The sequence below is a fragment of the Aulonocara stuartgranti genome, assembly GCF_965226115.1.
Source record: "Aulonocara stuartgranti genome assembly, chromosome: 16".
Taxonomy (NCBI): domain Eukaryota; kingdom Metazoa; phylum Chordata; class Actinopteri; order Cichliformes; family Cichlidae; genus Aulonocara; species Aulonocara stuartgranti.
In genome coordinates, this window is record NC_138952.1 from 14958884 (window position 1) to 14978679 (window position 19796).

Here is a 19796-nt window from a genome sequence, read left to right on the forward strand (position 1 = left end):
ATCACCCCAAGAAACAAAGGTGACCCCCATGTTCCATTCATTAAATCTTGCCTCCTCTAATTTATCAAGGTAAACTATCACAGTTTCTGCTGAGCTAATCAGAAATGGGAAAACTTGTTAGGTGTGCCTCAAAAGGACACATCGCAGGATTTGGATATCACTTCACATACTGAGTAGGGCCTAATTCATGCTTCCTATTGCACAATATATGTTTTTTGGACATTTGCATGAGCGCATTGTGCATTTTTTTCCACACAGGATACCTTAGGACAATGAGAATGAATTATGACCTCCATAACAGAACAAGTGTAATTATTTCAAGGACACAGAGTTGCTGCAGGTGTGTCTTCTGATGCAAATATCACAGAAAATAGAATTTTTTTGCGGTATATTGTGAGCCCACACTTATTGTTATTTATGGTAAAATTTCAATACCCAGGGACTGCAAAATTGAATTTAGCCACGAGAGAGGCAGAGAGAGAGGGATTCACAACAGAATCGTTATTACTGTTTGTGTTAATATTTGTCAAATATGTCATTCTCATGCGCTTAAAGAATAATTGTGTTAATGTGCTACAAATAATGTGAACTATGTTTGTAGATTAAAAAAATATTGTCTGTGGTCCCTGCATGAGACACGCATGTATCAAAACAATGTGCAAAACATAAGGTTCTGCTTTAAAAAAAAAAGCATGCCCCTTGAAGTAAAAAGGAGGAGAATCTCATTTTTTATGGTCCGAGAGTTGTTAAGAGCTATTTAGAGCTCTTTGGTGTGAGGGGGTTTTACCTTTGAGAGATGTGAAAAATGTCCCACCCATCAGCTAAGCTGAGTCATTGCTGTATGCCTAACCAGCAACGACTCCTGCACGTCCCTCCCCACAAATGTCACATGAGCTTATGTCAGGCAGCACTTGTGGCAAAGGCACTATACGGGGAAACAAATTAAACTGATTAGTTTACACAAGAAAGTGATCTATTTGCTAAGGAAGAGGGTACAGGTGTAAAACCAAACCTATGGTGCAGGTTTTCTAAACTGTGTTTTCACTGACTCTTGTTCCCTCGCTGGTAGGAAATTACTATGTGTTTAATTTATTTCAGAAAATTTAAAAATGATAGGCTTTTCTAACTTTCTAATCTGTAATAAACACAGTCTAATAGGCATATTTTTAATCCTATTGTGAGCCGATTAGACGCATGAATTCTGCAGGAGCCAGTGAGAAATTGGTATTTATTACTGAACTTGTAATCACACCACCAACCTGTCTCTGCAGCCCCTTGCCTTCTGACTAAGGCCGTGATGTGCACAGCAGGCTCACAAAGCTGCAGCCCCGGTTCAAATGACCCAGCTTAGCAAGCATGGCTGCTGTGACCCTCACATGACAAAGCCCCTGTGTAATTAATATGCACAGTGAAATGCTCCCTGCACAGCCACTAAAGCGATTGGAATCGTGCACAGGAAACATGTAATGGTGGATTCTCCATGGTGCATGGTTTAGTCAAGTGGCATCTGATTGCGAGCAAGTTCTTTTTTCTTTCCCGTTTTTTTTTTCCTTTTAACGTGCCTTAAGATTGAGATTAAGACTTTCTCCTCAAAGATGCAAATTAATCTTTAAAACTGGACATTTCCCAACATGGGGAGCTCAGTGGGGTGACGCTCCAGCCCACCGAGTTCATTTTAATCCCTATGGGCAATTATACTTTCAAATGATATCCCGAAGTTAAATCATGTTCACACTTAATTCATTTAAACACTACATTTTAGGCATGAAAGTCTCCTTGTCCTTCTCAAGACAAAACTGTTGTTTAATAGGATACAGTAGCCTCAGTGATAAGGATAGTTATGCTTTGTGCTGTTGATTAATTATGTGTTCTTTTTATTTTGTTGTTTATGTTCGTGTATGTGTGTGGGAGGCTAGATAAGGCAGATGATCAGACAGTACGGCACTCGGATGACATTTCTTTGTCTTTTCATATTTGGCTGATGGGATCGCATGTGTGAGCGCTGGCTTTATAGGCTTATTGTAAAAATAGCCAAATCAAAGATGGGCAGGGTCAGCAAACAGAGTTAGCCTTAATGCGGCTGCAACTCTTCCCTCAAATCCAGATGTGCGATTTTGATTAAGGATGTCATTCCCCTTATGAGAAAGGGAAAACAAATTGATTCTGGATGCTGCTTAAATGTTTATTGGCGTGGTCACTACGGTATCCGCAGAAGTACCGTAGCTGTATTTTTTTTTCCTAATTCAGAGTTAATTAATGATATGTGTGGACTATTGTTCCTCATTTTATAATGAATACATTACTGTACTGTCACTGACTCCATTGTGACAAATAGGTGGGTGGATGGATATAAAAAACATACATTGGTGGCTGCCAAGGGGTTAGATTTTGAATTAATTGAGGGAAATGAATTCAGTAGTAATAGGCCCTGACAGCAGACTGTGGCAGTTGTGATGGCAATGATTGATTGCTGATGCACACGCAGGCTTATGACAAACAATGCTTGTTTTGCACCTGATGTATTTTAAACCCTACTTGTGTGTTCATTAAAAATAAATACATAAAGTGACAAATAAATATACAGATTTAATTAATGACAATATGAAAATGTGTTCTTTCCTAGATTTGGAGTCTTTTTTTAAGGCATCCTTTGCTGTTGTTGCTGTGAAGATAGTGTATAGTACTAAGCTGAGTGCTTTCAGGGAGGCGGACTGGCCACCTCTATCCCTGACCCATTTGAGAGAGGGAGCCCTATCACAGCTCTCATCACGCTCTTGTAGTCAGAGCCTTCTGACAGCGGCGTAATGCTGATCAGATAGCTGTGTGGAGTCATTGCTTACATGTGTCACAACCACAGTCCATGATCATGTCAGAGTCATGCTGGGCGCCAGAGCCAGGCTCAGGGCTCAGTGGACCTGGCTGGTTTTGCAGCTGACATTTCCCCAGCATGACCAAGCTAGTCGAGCTCCAGTCACAGCCCCAGCTAATGCGCCTTTCATGGGCCCCGCAGCTCAGCGCTGGCAGCTGGAACGTGGGGGCACAGGTGCTGCCAGTCCCTGTTAGCTTTACAGTACCTCCCGGTGAGTCATAAACAATCCCAGCACGTGTCGACTCTGATACCTCTGCTTATTAGAAGTGTAATGAATACAGCACAAGTCTTTTGTGTGCGCAACTGTGATGGTGTTAGTCGAAGTAAAGTCCTGCCTTCTCTGCCTTTGATCGTTTTCAACCAGCAGCAGCAACAGTTCTGTGGAATCACGATAAATTTCACATTGTCAGTCAAATTTTGACAAAGTAGTTAGATTAGATGGCGCTGCTGCCACTTCATTTAATGTGAATTGCTACTTTTGGATGTCACATGCTTTGCCGTTGCTTTAAAAGACACATACTGATGGTTGTTGTTAATACAGCTAAACAGAGACTTGTGAAACATTCTTGTGAAACCAGATTGATTTATTGGTTCTTTGTGCTGGACACGATTATCTTCTTACTCTGGGGATCAGCCAGCTTCCCAAACAGATCTGGGTCCTGCCATGCAGTCATGACAGCTAAATTGCTTCACTCAAGAGGTTGTCCCCCCCGTCCCTTTTACCATAGCCACTTGCAACTAGAGAGATATGTTATAATTGTGCCCAGAGGAACTTGTAAGCTATATTGTGAATCTCTTTCTCTTCCAGAGCACAGTCCTTTGTGGCATCTAAAACTGGGAGGAGGAGGAGGGCAGGAGATGTATTCCCTCTTTGTACGAAGCAATATTGGATCACAGTTTCATAAAGTAGAACACCGTTTAGAATCACTTATTTTCTCTAGAGCTTTGTTTTTCCTCTCATGGCAAATCTACTGTACTTGCTCGGCGGATTGTATTAGCGCTAACAGTCGACATAGTTCGTGAAAATGATAAAAAGCCCAGGTCTTGTTTAATTATTCATAAAAACTTGTTGCAATTTAAAGCTGTATTTCAGGGGTTTACCCCCTTTTCTGTGAGAAACTACCAGCTTTTTTTTTTTTTTTTTTTTTTTTTTTTTTTAAATGACATCAGAAACAGCAGTATGCGACATTACGTGATGGCAGAGCTTCAGTTCATCCTTTGTCATTTTTTTTTTTTTTTTTTTTTTTTTTTTTTAATAAATAGGACAGGGGGAATGAATGAGAGAGAGAGGGGGAGAGAAAGAAAGAAAACCCAAGGGGAGAAGAGACGGTGAGAAGGGGGGGAAGAGAGACAAAAAAAAAAAAAAAAACTCCTGGGTCACCTGTATGGAGAAAAAACAAACAAACAAACAAACAAACAGAGGAGACAGCAAACAACAAAGAGCAACATAATAATAGAGAAAACAAAGCACCATCACAATAAACTAGCTAGTCATAGATATCAGTATTTACTAAGTAATAAACGATATTGTGCAGCACGCAAGATAGACAGCGCACAGTGTGCTTTGAGGCAGCAGCCAAGAAAGCTTTAGTCCGCGTCTGTGAATACCCATGTGTGCATACCTGTGTGGATCAGCATGCTTGCATTCCAAAGGTTTCTCCATGTAATGATCTGCTAGGGAGTGTGGGGGGGCCACAGCCCCGTCCTCCAGGGTGTGAAGCGGGTATGGAGGAGATCAAAACTCCAGACATCCAGAGGCCCCCAGAACACAAGAGACCATGGAAGACCAACAGAGGGGCAGCCGCGCCACTGTTCCAGTAAGAGCTGAGGAGAGTCCCAGATGAGGGCTCACTCAGCAGCCGCGGAGCAGAAGCCAGGGGGGGTTGCAGTGACGCGCCCGTGAGCTCCGCCGGCCCCCAGCTGCGCCTGAGTGACCGAGCCCTAGGCCGAGAGGCCGGGGGCACCCCACCTCCAAAGGGGCCCGAGCGAGCCCCAGGCCCCAGGCCCCGACAAGCGGCCGCCAAGGAGTGAGCCGGTGTGTACCCGGACGCCCACCCCCAGACACAAAGAACCACCAACACACCGACACCTGAGGGAGTCCGCCACCGGCAGGGGAAGTGGTGGTGGGTGGAGATAGGCCTCCAAACCTTGGAGGGCCTGAGGTGTCCCCAGAGAGGTGGCGTCTGATACCCAACCTGACATATAGACACAGACATACAGGCACACACAGACACAAACATCCATTCCCACCCTCATGCTCTCATATGCACTCACTCCACACTCAACCAACGTGGAGACAGACATAAAGAGACGCTGTACACACAATCACACTCCCCAAGCGTACTCTACAAACCGGGTCTAGGTACCCTTGCCCCTGGAGGGGGGATTTGCACCCAGACCCAGGTGGTGTTACCCTTTTCCCTGCGGTGGGGAGAGGCAGACCACCCCGACTCCGCAGTAGCAGGGAGGCCCCACACCCCAGACCGCAGTCGGACGGCCAACTCCTCCTACTAGCCCCCCCGCTCCAGCAGGCCGCAGAGAATGGGGGTGGGAGAAGACTCCAAACCTCCCTCCACCCGCTCATTGTAGTGTTGATGCATATGTGTTCTAAGGTGCAATTAAAACCCAGGAGGGCATGGAGCTACCTGCCAAGGAGCAGCAGGTAAGCGCATGGTCCCTCCTGCTAGCCCTCAATGACTAAGTGTATTTAAAATTGAGAGGTGGGCAACGACGTCAGGGGTGAGGTATACACCCTGATGGTGATTTGGACTCCGTGATTGTGCCCACCCCCAAGATCCTATATGTATGTGTAATGAGAGTGTGAATAATGTGAATGTCTAAGTTGTGGGATAAAATTGAGGCAGAGGCAGCCAGAAGGGGACAGGGGGGGGGGTAGCCTCCTCTGCACCCTGGTGACATACCCCCACTCCAAGGCCCTGCATGTGTGGGTGGTTGTGGAGGAGCGGGAAGAGGGAGGCAGCTGGAGATGGGGAGGGAAGGAAGGGAGGGGCAGGTAACCCCTCCCTGGGGCCAGCTCCCCCGCTGACCCCAGTAGGCACTCCCACCCTCCGCGACCCGCCAGGGAAGGGGGGCCCAGGCCCATCAGACCGGGGCCCAGTGCAGTAGCGCCCCCCGGCTCCACAGAGCCCTGGACAGTCCACCCAACCCCACCACAGAGAAAACTGCACCCACCCCACCAACCACACATCTTCCAGACTACATAAGACGGTAAACGCCCAGGCTGAGATCTTCCTCCACCTCTCCTGTATCTCCCCCTCCTGCAGAGAGTTCCTGAGAGAAGAAAGCTCCTGCCAGATGTGACCATCCCCCCCACCAGTTGAAGAGCCCCCCAGGCGGCTCGATGCACCGGCGGCACCCTGCTCCAGGGCCGGGCCCCCATGCACCCACCCGCCCACAACCCCGGCAACACACCAACCAGGACCCGAGCCCCCGAGGCCCGGCCCGGGCCCCCGCCCAGAGACGGAGCACCCCCAGAACCTCACGCCCATCCCGGACCCACCCAGGGGCAGCCAGGTTGCCAGGTCAGTAACCCACGTCCGTCAGCACAGACCCTCCCCTAGCCCCGCTGCACGCAGCCGCGAGGAAACAGTCACCTGAGAGCCAACAGAGCCCTCAACCGGACGTGACCGCTACCCCGGGTTGAGCCCCCCAAGGAAGATGCCTCCGGGGAACCCCCCGACGCCCTAAGCCTGTCCCTACCCCCTCACCAATCACAACAGTGAAGGCGGGACCAAACTATGACCCCCCACCCCCACTAGGTGATGGAGCTGATAAAAGGGGCCCAGAGCAATTGATCTGATGTGGTGGCAGAGGCTGTGTCAAGACTAATGTAATCTAATAGATAATTTCTATATTGGTTAGAATTAAGATTATTTTTATTTTTCCAGTTCATGAGGACTGTTTTCTTGGCTATGCATAGGGCAGTGAAGATCATATGGGCTATATTCTTTTCTGAAGTGACATTATCTAAGCTGCCCAACAAACACACTAAGGGGGAAGTTGGAATGTTACATTTCAGACATTTTGATAAGTCTTCACATATCTCGCGCCAAAACTTTTGCACTGGTGGACAGAACCAAAGAGCGTGGATGTAATTGTCTGGTGTATTGCCTTGACAGTGTGAGCAGTTGTTGGAAGATGTAAAGCCCATCTTAAACATCCGATGACCTGTATAGTGCACTCTATGAAGTATTTTGTATTGTATTAATTGCAGACTGGGATTTTTAATTAATTTAAAAGTTTTTAAGCAAATCTGAGACCAGAAGTTTTGGTCTAGGTTGACTGATAAATCTGCTTCCCACTTTGCAGTAGGAAGGGATATTGATTCATCTAATTTAGAAAGTGTTCTGTATATTTTAGATAATAATTTGGGGGATTTAAGAGTAAGAAAATGTGCCGCACTTAGTGGTGTTTGTAATTCAACTTGACTGAGGTTAAATTTCTTTTTTACTATGGATTTAATTTGTTGATATTCTAAAAACCTTGTCTTGTTGATCCCATATTGTTCAACTAGTCTGTCAAATGGAATAAATTCTGTTCCCTCTAATATATGTTCTAAGTATTTAATTCCTTTACAACTCCATTCTGGGAAATTAATCATATTATTGTTTTGTAATATGTCAGGGTTATTCCAGATAGGTGTACGTTTGCATGGGATTAATGAAGACTCCGTTATTTTTAGAAACTCCCACCATGCTGTTAGAGAAAAGCTGATGTTGATACTTTTAAAGCATTCATGTCTTTTGATGTTTGAGCTAATAAATGGTAGGTCTGAAATCTCTAGATCCTTGCATAGTGCCTGTTCAACATCTAGCCAGGGCTCAACTAAGAAGGTATGTTTTAACCATTCTGAGATGAACTGAAGCCTGTTGGCTAAGAAGTATTGGTGAAAATTAGGCAGATCTAATCCTCCTCTATCCTTGGTTCTTTGTAGCGTTTTTAAGCTAATACGCGGGGGTTTATCTTTCCAAAGGAATTTGGAAATATATGAATCCAGAGATCTGAACCAATCTTGTGATGGTTTGTTAGGGATCATCAAAAATAAGTAATTTATTTTTGGCAAGATCATCATTTTTATAGTGGCGACCCTTCCCATGAGTGATATGGGTAAAGATTTCCATCTAGTCAGATCGCCTTCTACTTTCTTTAGAAGTGGGATGTGGTTTAGTTTAGTTAAGTCTGAAAGCTTAGGAGAGACATTAATACCTAAATATTTAATATTTCCGGATTGCAGTGGGGCAGAGGAAGAATTATGGAAGGAGCAGTTAATGGGGAGAACTGTAGATTTTGGCCAGTTAATTGAATAATCTGAAACTCTTGAAAACCAGTTTATTAAAGTAATTACCTCAGAGAGGTTGGTTTGTGTGTTTTGCAGAAAAAGCAACACATCATCCGCATAGAGACTGATTTTATGTTCTATGTTCTTACATTTTATGCCCTTAATTGTTGTAGCCTGTCTAAATGCTGCTGCTAGAGGTTCGATAAAAATTGCAAAAAGTGAGGGGGAGAGTGGGCATCCCTGTCTGGTGCCCCTCAGGAGACAGAAGCTGGAGGATGTCTGGTCATTTGTTCTGATACGAGCCGTTGGGGAATTGTATAATATTCTTATCCAGTTTATGAAAGAGTTTCCAAAACCAAATTTGTGTAAAGTTGCGAATAAAAATTTCCAATTAACTCTGTCAAATGCTTTTTCTGCATCTAGAGATAATATTATGGCTTCGATGTTTTTATCGTATGAGTAGTCTATTAAATTAAGTAATCTACGAGTGTTTGTTGAGGAGTGCCGACCTTTTATGAAACCAGTTTGGTCAGGATGAATTAAGAGGGGGGTCATTTTCTCTAATCTCTTTGAGAGAGCTTTGCAGATTATTTTAAGGTCTACATTTAAAAGAGAAATTGGACGATAGCTTGAGGGAAATAAAGGGTCTTTGCCTGGTTTTAGCAGGAGACTAATGTTGGCAGAATTCATATTTGGTGGTAGTCTGCCCTTTTCCTCGATTTCCTGCAACATGCTGTGGAATACTGGTGCCAAAATTGTCCAGAATTCTTTGTAGAATTCTGCAGGGAAGCCGTCTGGACCTGGAGCCTTATTATTGGGCATACTTATCAGGGCTTCCTGGAGTTCACTTGGCGTCAGTGGCGAATCCAATTCCATTGCTTGACTGTCTAGTAATTTTGGAAGAGTTACGTTGTCAAGAAACAGATCAATTTCATTTTTAGATGGGTTTATTTGTGGTGAGTATAAAGTTTCATAGAAATCCCTAAAAATGTTGTTTATTCTTCCAGGATCATATATTGTGTTCCCCGATAAATCTTTAGCAGCACATATAGTTGTTTTTTCTTTATTTATTTTTAGCTGGTTAGCTAGAAATCGACCTGATTTGTTACTGTGTTCAAAATTCTGCAAGCGAAGTCTTTGTATAAGGAATTGTGTTTTTTTATTAATAATTTCATTTAATTCTAGTTTTGTTTTGCATATTTTGTTCAATGTTTCCTGATCTTGGTCGCACGCGTAGGCTTCTTCTAGTGATTTGATGTTTTTTTCTAATTCCTGAATATTTTTGTTTTCTTCTTTCTTTTTGTGTGATGAGAAAGAAATTATTTTACCTCTCATCACAGCTTTCCCTGCTTCCCATAGAACAGAAGCAGATATTCCGGGAGTGTCATTAAAGTCTAAATATGAAGTCCATTCCTTTTTAAAGTATTTAATAAAGTCTTCATCTTTAAGTAGTGATATATTAAATCTCCAGTTTTTACTTGGCGTAGTATTATTCTTGTGCATTAGTGTTAAAGATACAGGAGCATGATCGCTGACAGCTATAGGATGAATCTCAGTGTCTGAAATGTCACACAGCAGTGAGCTGCTGACCAAAAAATAATCCAGACGAGAGTAAGAGTGATGAACATGCGAGAAAAAAGTATATTCCTTACTGTTGGGGTGAAGAGAGCGCCATGCATCGCAAAGACCAAAGTCGTTCATATACTGTTTGATTATATTTGTGGACTGCCAATTACGCTGAGTTCCTGTTGTGTTGAGCCTATCCATTTCTTCATTTAGTCCAAGGTTGAGGTCACCGCCAAGAATGAGTGTGCAATCAAGGTGTTCAGAGAGTGCACTAAAAAAACCGTGGAAGAATGAGGGTTCATCAACATTTGGACCATATATACTAACAATACATAGTTTTTTGTTCAATATTGATAGTTTAATAATTAGAAATCTTGGAGTCTGTGGAGTCATTGCTTACATGTGTCACAACCACAGTCCATGATCATGTCAGAGTCATGCTGGGCGCCAGAGCCAGGCTCAGGGCTCAGTGGACCTGGCTGGTTTTGCAGCTGACATTTCCCCAGCATGACCAAGCTAGTCGAGCTCCAGTCACAGCCCCAGCTAATGCGCCTTTCATGGGCCCCGCAGCTCAGCGCTGGCAGCTGGAACGTGGGGGCACAGGTGCTGCCAGTCCCTGTTAGCTTTACAGTACCTCCCGGTGAGTCATAAACAATCCCAGCACGTGTCGACTCTGATACCTCTGCTTATTAGAAGTGTAATGAATACAGCACAAGTCTTTTGTGTGCGCAACTGTGATGGTGTTAGTCGAAGTAAAGTCCTGCCTTCTCTGCCTTTGATCGTTTTCAACCAGCAGCAGCAACAGTTCTGTGGAATCACGATAAATTTCACATTGTCAGTCAAATTTTGACAAAGTAGTTAGATTAGATGGCGCTGCTGCCACTTCATTTAATGTGAATTGCTACTTTTGGATGTCACATGCTTTGCCGTTGCTTTAAAAGACACATACTGATGGTTGTTGTTAATACAGCTAAACAGAGACTTGTGAAACATTCTTGTGAAACCAGATTGATTTATTGGTTCTTTGTGCTGGACACGATTATCTTCTTACTCTGGGGATCAGCCAGCTTCCCAAACAGATCTGGGTCCTGCCATGCAGTCATGACAGCTAAATTGCTTCACTCAAGAGGTTGTCCCCCCCGTCCCTTTTACCATAGCCACTTGCAACTAGAGAGATATGTTATAATTGTGCCCAGAGGAACTTGTAAGCTATATTGTGAATCTCTTTCTCTTCCAGAGCACAGTCCTTTGTGGCATCTAAAACTGGGAGGAGGAGGAGGGCAGGAGATGTATTCCCTCTTTGTACGAAGCAATATTGGATCACAGTTTCATAAAGTAGAACACCGTTTAGAATCACTTATTTTCTCTAGAGCTTTGTTTTTCCTCTCATGGCAAATCTACTGTACTTGCTCGGCGGATTGTATTAGCGCTAACAGTCGACATAGTTCGTGAAAATGATAAAAAGCCCAGGTCTTGTTTAATTATTCATAAAAACTTGTTGCAATTTAAAGCTGTATTTCAGGGGTTTACCCCCTTTTCTGTGAGAAACTACCAGCTTTTGAAGTGATGTCTTTTTCACATCCCTGAGCATTTTTAAGTGCAGGTGAACACGTTGCTAGGAAGACAGAAGTAAGAAGGATCTATAAATGGCTTCTACTCCTTTGGTGTCTGCAGTGGAGGTGGTGCAGGGGAGGGAAAGGGTTACTCACTGACCATTAGTGTGCTCAAGTGCAGTACATTCTATGGCCTGTCAACTCCTCGACTAATGTGTGAGGAAATATCTCTATTTTCTCCCTCAGTGAAAATTACCTGGTCTGACATGACTAAGAGTACGCAATGTTTAGACATTTTCTTTCCTTTTTTTGTGGTCTTTCTTTTTTTCTTTTTTTTCTTTAGAAAAGGTGTCATGTTAAAAATGGTGACATTTCGTTTTAAATAAATAGCAATTAATATCCTACAGAAATGAGAATTAAATGCAAAATTAATAGAAATATTGAAGTTTTTTCAAACATCTTTCCTTTCAATGCTGCAGTTGCAGTTGCTGTACATTGTAGTAATCAGAGCAACTAATAAAAACATAAATACAAGCTATGACAAAAGAGCTGTTTAGTTCTCTCCAACAAACTCCTGCCATAGGTAAAGCCACTTTATTTGACTCTTTACAGGCTAACAAGTTGGAAAAACAGCCACTTATCCTCTTCTTTATGATGGTACTTTCTTACTGCTGTGTTTTTCTCCCAGTTAGATCAAAGAACAGGGAGGTTCTTGGAAAAAAAAAAACATACTACATCCTCATCACATGATCGTCGCGAACAACAATTGTCTCTAAGTAATGCTGAGTGGTACGTAACTAACAAATGAGCCTCTCCATGCTTGTATGTTGAGTTAAGAGGTGCCGAGTGGCGAACAGAGTTACGTGTTCAGGGGTTTTAACCCCTGCTGTTCCTGTCTGTCCAACATCCCCACCGCCACCTACCTCACCCTCTCGCCCCCGCCCGAGCCCCCTCTGTTTTCTCAGCGCTCCGTTTCTTCATAGAGCCAATACAAACAGCATTATTTATGCTCGGCAAAACACTCCTTAATTACTCATGAACTGGCACACGCTCCAGAGTCCGCCGCTCCCTACCTCCCACCAACAGCCATTAAACACTCCCTAAAAGCTTGCTATTTGATATTAGCACACTTGAGCCTTTGAGAAGAAATAAAAAAAATAAAAAAATAAATCTGCGAGTGATTTACATATGCACAGCAGCTGATATTTATACTTGGCGGCATGTCCCTGAAGGGCTTGTCTTATTACCTCCATCCTCGGGTCCTTGCACTGAGACCAGGAAGGAAGGCAGGTGATTAATTCTGTACTCATGAGAAGCCAACAAGAGAAGGTTTTTTTTTTCTCTCCTTCTTCTTCTTTCTCTTGCTCCTTTTTTTTGGAAAACATTTGTTCTCTTTATTTTATGGTTTCCTTTGCCTTTTTATTTTCATATCTAATTTTATTGTTCCCTTTTATAAAGGTTTACATGTGATTAAGTGGTAATGTGGTTTAGGTACACGGTGCACTGCATGTAGATGATGTTTTATCCACTAATAAACAGCTGTTTAACTTTTCCACAGTTGTGGAGACACTCTTGAGCAGTTGTGTAGAGCACATGATGTCTTTGTACTTTGTCACAACACTAAGAAGAAAGTTGTCATTAGGCTTCTTGTTGCATTACAGTAACATATTTCATCCTAATGAGCTCTCAACCATCCCTTAGCGAATTTATGTTTAAATAAAATTCCTGTGCCGGATGTATGAAGTCTTTTTTTTATTTTATTTTTTTACAATGATCCAGCTTTAAAGTTTATTAATTGATCATACAGATACTCTCAGATATATTGATAATGATGTCAAAGGCACACTCTTTACAGCACCTGCTCACAAGCTCACCCAGCAAATAAATCCAGTAGTATTTTTTATGCTTGCAGTTTAATTACCTGCACATGTTACTTCTAAAAAGCTGGCCAACCATTGAGCCAGATTATTATTATTTAAAACACCAAAACATAAATAAAATGTTCAACTTTGTCTCTAATTACAACATCAGATTGAAACGATAAAGCTATCAACTGCTCGCTCAGTGTGTTTAAAATCCTGCTGTCTAATTACTGCTTTAGTCCCATATCCCTATGACATGGCAGTGATAGATCATTATTTTTCCCTGCAATTTGTTATATTCTTTGCAATATAATTGGATCAGATTAATTATGATGATTAATGGATTCTTAGATTTCTGTGTGTGACCATTAATAGTAGAGGTTTAAAACAGGCAACACGTGCAAATTTAAACCACCAAAGCACAGTGGAGCTGCTTCTTGAACCTCTTTCTTCATCAAATGTGGTTGTTGTTTATTCTGAATGTTTTAAAATTGTATTGTGCTAATTTTTTGGGGGGGGGGGGGGCTACAAAAAAAGATTTTCCCTCATGTCTTGCAAGCATTGTATTAGTCCGTCAGCATCACTTGGTTTACTGCTGCATAATTTTAAAAAGGGACAGTAGTACTTTTGAGTTAAATTTCAATTTCAAGTTTATAACATGATAGTTTATTAATGAGAACTGAAACTGTTATCCAGTGCCCTAAATCTATATCATGGCTGCAATTTAGCTCTTCCAAAAAATACTGTCCAGTTATGGTGGATGGACAGTAGTCAATTCCCTGTGCATGGGAATGGCTCATTAACGGGGCGAGGCGAGCAGCGTGCGTTTGTATATGGCTGCCGTTGGTCGACGTGCAGAATGGATTTATGGTGTCACTCAGCCCTGGAGAACGACTAATGAGGGTGCGCAGGCTAGCAGCGTCCGAGTGGGGTAATTCCACCCACCATCCATCCAGCAGAGGGGGGTTGGAGCGAGGGGGATGGGGGAGTTGTGGAAGGAGGACACATCCCTCATTACGTGAGTGTCTCAGGAGCTTTCTTTAATATTTTAATAAATAACATCAGCCCAACAAGAAATTAATGAATAGTATCATTAATAATGAGCCCCAGCCTTGTAGTGATAGGACAGATATTAAATTGAACCTATGTGGGGAGATCTCCTGAGACTCAGGATTTTTCCAGCAGCAAACAAGGCCAGTGAATGAGGCAGCCGTCCCTCCGTGCCAACAGCTTTTACAACAGGTTGAAAGTAATAAAGGAGGATTTTCCCAGCGATAGAGTTAAGCCCTAGGAAATCTGCTCATGTAGATCGCTATGAAAGGCACAGCCAAATGTGATCCTTAATTAAACTTTAATCAAGATAATTCTGTTTGCAGGAGAAGTAGTTTAAAAAAGGTGTCCCCAGCCCCCTGTTTCCATCCAGTCAACCTTCCTGCTTTGTGTTGTAGAGGTCATAACCCCACTTATGTGCTTTTTAAACTTGTGTGTGTTTGTTTGTTTGTTCAGTTTGTTTTCATTTGCAAAGCCTGGTATTGTGTCTTTGTATGGTTTTGCTTTAGCTTTACATTTGTCAGGATTTGATATTGTCTTTCTTTGTTTGGTCTTAGAACGTTTTGCCACCCCCACCCAACATTAGGAGGGAAACCAAATGCTCTTCTCTGCTAGAATTAAAAATTAGCCGAGTTATTATAATACACTGTGCCTATGCAGCATACATTTCAAAACTGTGTAAGACTGACATCTGAAGAAAATAAACTTCTTTCAATTTTTAGGCCTGACAGGTTCAAAACTCTTTAATGAACAAGCAGAAGAAGCCGGCTACACCAGACTTTTACATTGCAGCGATCATGTGTGAGTAATGGCGTTTGTTTTGCATCTTCCAAATACTATTATTACTGATAGAAAAGTATTAATTTTTGTACAGATATCTTTTCATTGTAATATATGCCACTTTTTAGCTACTAAATCTCAGTTATGCCTATCTTATTAACATACTACACAAATGGTTTGGTAGCTATGCAACAACTTATCTTAAAGGTAAAATACATTAATTTACACAGAGCAGATTTAGGTCATGCCATATTTATTTACATAATAGTATGCATTATCATAGCAGATAGACTACAGTATGAGGCAAAGTGCTTACACTTAATCATTGGCGTGTTACCTTATTACATGAAAAGTTAATGTATGTTTGTTGGATTCTCTAATGTGTACAGTATGTATTCTTTTCCACTTGCCTGCTAAAAGATGATAATACACACTGAGACTACAGTAGTGTCTTGTGTTAGCTAGTTTTGGGGGAATTCTTTTAGATTTTTTTAAAGCTGTATATCACAAGATCATATTCATATAGTTTTATTTGGGTTTTTCTTTTATAACATTTTCACCGTTGCACTGGTTTAAATATGATTATGTCAGAGCACTTTGTATTAAACCAGAAAAGTTGTGACAGCTTTTTAAAAATCAATATAAATGGAAAACAATGATACTCAAATAACTTACATCATATATTCATTTAAAAACACTAAAAAACATTTTTATAATCTTCAAACTGAAAAATGTAATTGCTCTTGAAAACTGTTATTTTGTTATTTTTAATTAGGACAATGGCATATTGTTCCATCTACTGTGTTGCATGAGCTCATTGGAAAAAATGCTAAATGCTTTTCCCTTTTTTAAAAACAAAATATAATGTAAGGTGCCCATTAGTTTCAGGCCTCCGGTCCCTGTGTTTATTTTTATAACAGAATATGGTTTAGTGTTTTCTTGCAGAAATAAGCAAGGCCTTCCAGAAGCCTACGATGCTTCAAACCATGTAAATACTGTTCAGTGTTTAGGGGCAAATTTCCATAACATTTATACTAATGGACTTTCATACCATTACAGTTACTGGCCTTTGAAGTATGAGTTCATAACAGACTGAATACAGTAATCATGATTTCTTGAAACCGTTTCAAATATGAATATATCAAACCAAAACACAGTTTTATCTCCATTTTAAAGAGTTTGGGCATTTCTCACCCTGCTTCTACAAAGAAACATACTTTCTGGTGGTCCATTGTCACAAGGGGTCGCTGCAGCAGGTCACAGCAGGAGTTTTACAAATCTCATAAGCCCATATTTTATTTACAATAGAACACAGATTTTTTTTTTTTTAATGTTTGAACTGAGAAAATTTACCAGTTTAAAAAGAAGTAATTTAATGACAACATAAAGTTGGGATGGGGCAACAGAAGAAGAAACGGTTGGAGGAACATTTTCAGGTCATTAGGTTAATTGGCAACAGGTCAGTAACATGATTTGGCAGAAATAAATAACTTAAAGAGGCAGAGTTTGACATAAGGAAGGATGAGAAGAGGTTTGCTGATCCGCAAAAAAAAGTGCATCTACAAATTGTGAAACAATCTGAGAGTTCCTCGGTGTATGTGAAGACTTCGATTATCTATCTAATTAAAAGATTCTGAGGAGCTGGAGAAATCTCTATGCGCAAAGGACAGGCCAAAAATCTATACCGGATGCTTGTGATTTTTGGGCCTTGAGGCAGCGCTGCATTGAAAACAGTCACAATTCCGTAATGGAAATCACTGCGTGGGCTCAGGAACACTTCCAGGAATCACCATCTGTGAACACAGTTCATCATTCAATCCACAAATGCAGGTTAAGAAGAAGCCACATGTAAACATGAACCAGAGACCAAAAGTTAATTTAACTTGGATACATTGGAAAAATTCACTGTGGTAAGACAACTTGAAACTTGAAATTCTTTTTGGAAAAACATCGACATTGCATTTTTCTGGACTAAAGAGTAGGCGGGAGCATCAAGCTTATCAGTACCCGATTCAAAAACCTACATCTCTGATGTTATTGGATGGCCATTAGTGCGCATGGAATTGGTAGTTTGCACATCTGGAAAAGCACCATCAGTGTTGAAGGGTACATACAGGTTTTAAAAGCAACATAGGCTCCCATCCAGATGGCTTCTTTTTTAGGGGAGTGCCTTCCAGGTTTAAGCAAGACAATGCATCTGTTACAACAGGATGACTTTGCGGTTATTGACTGTTGATCAGCTAGGATCCTATAACAAGAATCAATTATTTTTGTAGTGTTTCAATTGTTTTTTTTCTTCTTTTTTTTCTTTTTTTTTTTTGCTGTTTCTTTAGAATGCTCAAATACGTTTTTGGATGATGCCCATTAGACGATTGCAGAGAGCAACCTTCAGAGAACTGAAACTTCAACACTTTCTCATGAATATTTGACTATTTGATCTGTGAACAGGTGGTCACTGTTTCCAGTTAATTAATTCAATGGCATTTTTACTACCTCTGACTTGTTTATTGCAATTTCATATCAAATATACATTATCAATTTAATTCCTGTTTTTTTTTTTTACTAAAGAACGACTTTTTCTAAGAAGCTTTAATTAGTCATACGGAATTTCTCCCATGTGTAGTTTTGCTATGAATTGATCTATTTGAAGGTGAAGTCATTGCTAGCTTGAAACACCACTTTCAAAGTATTTTGCCAGCCCTGTAGATTTAGCAGCAAACGGTGTCTACTAACATAAGTCATAGAAAGTATTTATAAGCCTGTGCAACAGTTTACAGCCTCATGTCTGTTCTTTATGTTGCTTAGAGCCTGAAGATCTTCAGTGTTTAGTCCTTTTTTCTTGCTTATAAAGACTTTATTTTCAGCTTCTTTGTTTTTAAGGATGTTACATATGACAGGTAAAGAAATCCATGAATTTCTTACAGTTTTGTGTTTTAAAAAATGATTCTTAAATTATTGATAATCTTTAACAGACTGATGAACACCATCCATTATTACTTTTAAAAGCCTTAATCAGATGCTTTTGTCTGATAAACTAGGTTTTTCTTAGCATTACACAACTTTTCCTGCCCGTGTCCCAGTTTTTTTTTTAAGTTTGCTGCAGGCATCAGTTTTGCTTGGTGTAAATTAAAAATTTAGATATTTGAATTTCAACGCAACTGTTTCCTGTCTTGGAAACAAAAATCTTTATTACATATTGACTTTATGGCACAGTAATAGAGCTTTAATTAAATATTCTTGTAGTTTTGAATTTTTCTTTTAATATCCTTGAGCTAATACAACCAAACAGACACCTTTGAAAGTGCTGAGTTTTTTCTTGGAAATTTGGCTTGCCATTTCCGTTCTGTTTGGACCATATGTCCCTGCCACCTACAATATTTATTCATTCCCCACTGTATAAGAAAAATACCAGTTTTTCCTTCATAATGAAAAGTGGATTACTGTGAATCACAGGAAAGCATCGCCAGCTGTCACAGAGAAATGAGACCATGCTGGCCAGTGTCTATGATGATTAAAAAACACATTTAGGAATTAATGATTAATTAGCTCGTATTTGTTTCTATGAAAAGCAGCAGTGGAACTGGTCAGTATAAGGTTATTAATGATCATATAAATAGTTCACAATGTTTATTATTAGTAACATTTGTTCAACAGGTGGAACTAAAAGTTTGGAAAACAAAAAATTGCACTGTATTTCTATACCAAAGTGTGGTGCAAAGATATTGATGAGAAGCTGTCCTGGTGTGTAGTGTGTAAAAAGGGACAGTGCTACTTCAGAGTTAAAGAAAAAAACAAAACAAAAACGCTGCAGTCTTCACCACCTGAAGAATTAGCAGTGGGGTTTGACTGATTACAGTGCAGCCACTGCTTGTTTGGTTGCCTCCTCTAAAAGCAATACTCAGCAGAACATTGCTTTTTCTCCTTCACATTGTGCTTTCTGCATGAGTAATTGCATCCTTGATTTCTGAGGTGCAGTTGTACAGCTTCCACAATAGAAAAATCATAAGATCATTAGAGGCTCCTACCCCTTGAAAGGAGTTGCTTTCATTGAGGTGATTTTTAAAATAGCTTAATATGAATAAAACTGTTTGTACAATAAAGAGGTTCACATCTCCATTTCTGTTAATAATACTATATTGAGCTTGCTGTATCAAGACTACAGCTATATTGAGCTACACTTGTTCAGCATGCTGTAGGAGTCTGACCAGACAAAGACAAATCACAAGCTCTCCAGTATCCATAGTGCTGTACATCCTTTAATCATAATGACTAAACAATGAACAACACTGGGCTCGTGGCATTGGATTAACAAAAGCAGCGAGGCTCCCTTTTTCCTCCTTCATGCTGCTGATGGAATGACTAATGCACGCGGGGTCACGGTGTAAAACTGTTGCCCCAAGGTCAGCGTACTGACACTTAATTGTTTGTCCTGTCATGTGTCACTTCCTTGAAATTTCATATCTGACCCTTGTTAGCCCCGAGTTTCTGTTTTAATCCCCAGTGTGACAGAAAGATCAGAACTGTGCTGTGATCAAGATGTGTCAGATTACTTGTGTTGGGTCCTGTCATTTTGATGCAATGCAGGCCCCAGATACTTGTCTGTCATGTGCAGACTGAGGCATTGTCTCGTTCTTTAAAGTTGTTTTCTTGATGTTTGTCTTAGGGCATCAACAACTTACTTGAAAAACTGGCTTAGATAGTTTAATGTACAGAAGTGCTTTTTTGTAGCTGAACACGGGTCACTGGGAATATTGTGTCTCCTTTCTTTTTCAAATTATTTTCCCAAATCAATCTCATCTATTACAATTACATTGTAT

The 19796-nt window shown here is 40.9% G+C and overlaps 1 protein-coding gene across 12 annotated transcripts in view; it reads left to right on the plus strand.

Annotated features, from left to right (window-relative positions):
• LOC309690249 (uncharacterized protein) overlaps positions 1-19796 on the plus strand; it is a 109712-nt gene that overhangs the window by 46611 nt on the left and 43305 nt on the right. Inside the window, exon 6 of one of the 12 annotated variants that reach the window (XR_014271680.1) lies at positions 3678-3989. The exons of the other annotated variants lie outside the window; for them this stretch is intronic. The gene's annotated coding sequence lies outside the window, so the exon portion shown is untranslated. Of the gene's footprint in view, positions 1-3677; positions 3990-19796 lie in introns of those variants that run through there. 12 annotated transcript variants of the gene reach the window in all.